This window comes from Pelecanus crispus, chromosome 5 (genome assembly GCF_030463565.1).
Source record: "Pelecanus crispus isolate bPelCri1 chromosome 5, bPelCri1.pri, whole genome shotgun sequence".
Taxonomy (NCBI): domain Eukaryota; kingdom Metazoa; phylum Chordata; class Aves; order Pelecaniformes; family Pelecanidae; genus Pelecanus; species Pelecanus crispus.
The window spans coordinates 48,717,106-48,722,037 of record NC_134647.1 but is presented as its reverse complement, the minus strand read 5'-3'; the positions used below and the strand labels follow the sequence as shown (position 1 = coordinate 48,722,037).

Sequence of the window (4,932 nt, the reverse complement as noted above, 5' to 3'; positions counted from 1 at the left end):
TTTCTACTCATCCATTTTGTTGCCATGAGTCCTAGTATTATACAAATTTTGTTTTTATTTCCTACTTGCCAAATCTCTGAAAAACCTACTTGCCAAACCACTGGATTAGAAAAGCCCAGTCACTGACTGTATGTTCTACTTAGTGATGTTAGTATTGTCACCCTCCTCAATCTGTGTTCTCCCTGCTGATATTCTTTTCCTGTTCACCTACTCATTTTACATATTTTATTCATTTCAAAGTTCTTCTAAAGTTCTGTTTACCTTATCCTACTGAGGACATTTTCTGACATACAGGGGTGAAAATTTGTTGTAGAAAAAGGAATCCTCCTTTTGCAAAAGCAACCTACTGGTCAAGCATTATAAACTTCTCATGTAACACAAATCAGGAAGTTGGCTTATTAGAGCTGTTGAATTTAGTCTAACACATGCCATCTTTTTGATGACAGTAGATTTGCAACACTGCAAATGTTTGTCAAGAAGATATGTGTTGTCTGAAATAAATTCATAAGATTTATAAAGTAATGACAAACGACCATTTGAATTTTCCATAGCTTTTAGTAACATATTCCAAGGACCTCACTGGGTATCTTGCTGGACTGGGTTGAGAAGTGAGCAGGATTCATGAACAAGATCTGCAGTATTTTATAATTTCATTTATGCTAGAGACTGAGAATAATGAAATACCTTCTGGATATGTTGATGCTTGAACAGAAATTGTACACATAGCTTCATTTTTAGTCTTCCACAGACACACTCTTCACTTGAATATCACAAGTGGTTTCATTGCCATTCTTCACTAGCAATAATATTCTATGACTTTTGAAAAAGAACATGTAACAGGAAAAATCCAACTTGGAAGAGGAAGTGGTTTTGCTTATGCAGGTGACTTCTACAGATTTGGATCAAGACTGCGGTAATCCACAGTTGACCTTCACTGGCTGTTGTGTTTCTGTACTGGCCACACCAGGGAATTAAAGGGGGAGTGGGCTGGGATCACAATGCCCTGCCCCTTTAAATCCTCTAGTATGAGTGTTATTCCCTCTCTAGCTCCTAATAGTATCAGGTACGGTTTGACATTAGTAATTTTTGAGGGAGGTAGATATGGCATGGCTTGTAGCAGCCGGACATCAAGCGCCCAGGAACCAAACAACCACTGCCTCCTGTTATTGTCAATCCAGGTTCTCCCTTTCAATACGTCGAGTCCAAAGAGGTTAAGTGGGAAGTCTCCCACTGCCATAGTTGTCTTGATTTTGGTTTCTTCCCCAGGCAAGTGCAGGCCAACTCTAGCCATTGTCTGTGGCTGAACCTTACCAAATGCATCTACTACAAATACCTTTTTCTTTGAAGGGAAAATCCCACAGCTTGTGGCATCTTTTGTTTTAATGGCCGAAATCTGTGCTCCAGTATCTATCAGAAAGGTGACTGTGACTCGTTTTGGCCCTACAATCCCGGTGATAAATAAATCTCCCCAATTGTTTTCAGTGAGCCACCTAATATATGTCCTGCCTTCACCCCCCCACTCACCATCGGAGGGCAAAGGATCTAGTTCCCGCTCAGTCTCGGGAGACTCCTAAGAATTGATCTCAGAAAGTGCACTAGGGGTAATGGCACCTTTAAAGTCTACTTCCCTATTTACAGGTTTATCAGGCCACCCTGTCACCAGATTCTCTAACTTGTCTGTTGGCAGCCCATCCATTAGGTCATGTGGGATCCCCTTTTGCCAGCCCTTTGCCCACAAGCTATTGCCCTTGTTTGGAAAACCCTCCCCCCGGATGGTTTTACGAAAAGCAGCTTTTTTGTGTCACCAGAGTGCAGGACCATTTTAATTTCGGTCCGTCTTAGATTTCTGGTGGTTGGAGGGCCAACAGGGCCATATTTGTGCCCACAATTGATTAACTCTTAGGCTATTTCATCCCAAGTCCACACTTTCCTATCTGGGGGTCGGTGAGGCCGATTGGGAGCAAATCCCTCTAAAGCTGCCTGCATTTTTCCCTGTATTTGAATCCCAATTGGTTTTAAAGAGTCGGGGAGTCCCCTTATAAGGGGAGTTATTCGCTCAGGATCCACCAGCATCAGCATTGGGGGATTCCTACCTAGGTTCTAATTTCTGATTGTACATCATTTGTAGGAAAGCCGCTTTCTGCATGCTTTGAACCAATTGATCAATGGTTCCTGTAATTGCGAGAGGATCCCCCCTTTCCAGGGGGTTCAGCCTTCCTGCCCAATAAGCTGCTTGTTGGGTTAGAGACCAGGGGGCTCGGTGGTCTCCAGTAGTTAAAAATAGTCCTGGCCCCCAATATCCTTCCACCTCCCTTTCACTTAGCAAAATTTGATCTCCTCCTGATAGTGACACTCTCTCTCTATGACTCACATAGTCTGTCTCTGATTCCCTTGGGGTTCGGCCAAAATCCTTTTTCAATTTTGCCAATTCAGTGGCAGTGTAGGGGATTTCTTTAGTTGTAACTTGGGGAAAATGGTACTGCTCATCTTCCTAACTGTATTCGTTTTCAACTAAGGGTGGCAGTGAGGGTGGTTCTGATCTCTCTAATTTTTCTCTCACTGCCTGCAGATCATGATAGGGTAAATAGTTTGGGGGGGTGCCTCCTCGCAGACGGCATTCACAAGGAGTTGCTCCTTCAGAGCAGCTCGTAAAATTTTAACCTGGTCCTTTTCCTCTTCCAATTGTTTTTTTAATTCGCCAACTTGTCCCTGCAGGGTTTGAACCAGGGTTTGGAGAGATTCTATGGTCTGAGATTCAGTTGGATGATGGTGGCCTCTTGCCTTCACTGCCACCGCTAGGCTAGTGCCAAGAATGGCACAAACAATGGTTTTCCCTTTTCCAGAGCAGACCCTAGCGTCCTTTCATAGAGCAACCATTCAGTCTACAATGCTCTGCAAATTGTGCCAATTATTCTGCGCCCAATCCATGCTGGAGACAGAAGGCCGGGCATTATATTTGTCAAAAAAATCAAACAGAACTTCCTTGTCCTTGGGGGCAGTTACTTCATCACTCGTATCTCAAATAAAAAGCGGGCAGTCATCCCAGGAAGGCAGCAAGTAAGTTTCGAACACTCACACTATCCCACCCCCTATTCTTTCCTGGGAGGTATCACAACAAGGTGAAACAAGAATGAGTGGACAATACAACACTCTCACTTCGAGGGATCCTGTCCGTGACGCCAATTAAAAAATGTTACAATCCAATTTGGATGAGAGGAAGGCCCCCTTGTGTTCTAGCCAACCTCAGACGAGTCTGGGGGACTAGGGGTGGCTAGACTGACCTCTCATTTCAGGTTCAATCCCTTCAAGCGAGATTAAGACACAAATGAGGTCAGATGTTGTAAGTCCACCCATTTATTAACCACTCAGAGAAGAAAGAAAAATAGTGATAGATAAAGAAGGAAAACAAGATAGGAAAACTAAGCAAGAGTTAGGGATAGAAAAGCGCAAATAGTCACCCCCATGGATCCATGGTGTCCTGGGGGTCCGTGCTTCTGGGGTCTTTGGTGGCGGGTGAATCACACCAGGGTCTTCAGTGGTGGGTGATCACACCGGGGTCTGGGGTGGGGGTCTTTTATAGGCTGCGTGCCTGAGGCAACAACTTCACGCTTGCACAGAACTCCCTCGCGTCCTGCTTGCCCAGGTCGATGGCACGTGTCCCACGTCTCCGAGCCCCCGCCTATGCCTGGGGTCTCACGCAACGACCACGTGCACACGCCCACAGCCAATCATCTGCTTCAGCAGGCTGTTACCACAGCCTCGCTGCCATCTTTGTTGCCATGCGAGCAGGTGACACCCCGCACACTTTCCTGCAAGGTCCTGCCAGCTTCATGTGGACAATCTTTGAGACAAATGTCCAGCCATTTTGTCCCTTACACATGGAGACTACACAATCTCTCTGAGCAACTTGTTCCAGTGTTCTACCACCCTCACAGTAAAAACATTTTTATTCTCATGTTTTAAATGCAATTTCCTGTGTTTCAGTTTGCGCCCATTGCCTCTTGTCCTGTCACCGTGCACCACTCAGAAGAGTCTGGCTTCATCTTCTTTATCCCACCTCTCCAGATATTCAAATACATTGATAAGATCTCTCTAAGCTTTCCCTTCTCCAGCCTGAACAGTCCCAGCTCTCTCAGTGTCTCCTCATATGCCAGATGCTCCGATCCTTCAATCATCTTCGTGGTCCTTCACTGGACTTGTTCCAGTAAGTCCATGCCTCTTTGGCATCAGGGAACCTAGAACTGGACATGGCACTCCAGGTATGATCTCACCATTGCTGAATAGAGGGACCCCTGGGCCCATGGGTAGAGATTGTGGACGGAGGCCCTGCTGAGGGGCACAGGGCCATTAAGACTTATTAATACCTGCAGGGTCCTGACAGAACCCTCGGGATACACCACTAGTGACTGGCCTCCAGCAGGACTCTGTGCTGTTTGATCACGACCCTCTGAGCCTGGAAGTTCAGTCAGTTTTCAGTTGACCTCACTATTTATCTGTTCTGTACTTTCTCAGTTTGCCTATGAGGATGTTACTGGAGATAGTGTCCAAAGCCTTGCTGAAGTCAAGTTAAACAACATGCACTGTTCTCCCCTTATCCACTTAGCTAGATATTTTGTTGTACAAGACTACCAAGTTAGTGGGGCATGATTTCCTCCTCATAAACCCATGCTGACTACTCTCAGTCCACTTTTTGTCTCTCATGTGTCTGGAAATTGTTTCCAGAATTAATTGTTCTGTCACCTTCCCCCCCTATTAAGCTGAGGCAGATGGGCCTGTAGCTCCCCAGATCCTCCTTCTTGCCCTTCTTGAAGGCAGGCATGGCATTTGTTCTCTTCCAGTTCTCAGGAACCCATCCCAACCACTGTGACCTTTCAAAGATAATTGAGAGTGTCCATGCAACGACATCAGCCAGCTCCCTTAGCATGCGTGGGT

At 45.6% G+C, this 4,932-nt stretch overlaps 1 pseudogene; it reads right to left on the bottom strand.

Annotated features, from left to right (window-relative positions):
• Positions 1 to 1,570: 1,570 nt before the first annotated feature.
• On the bottom strand, positions 1,571 to 4,175 carry LOC142593561 (uncharacterized; annotated as a pseudogene).
• Positions 4,176 to 4,932: the final 757 nt, after the last annotated feature.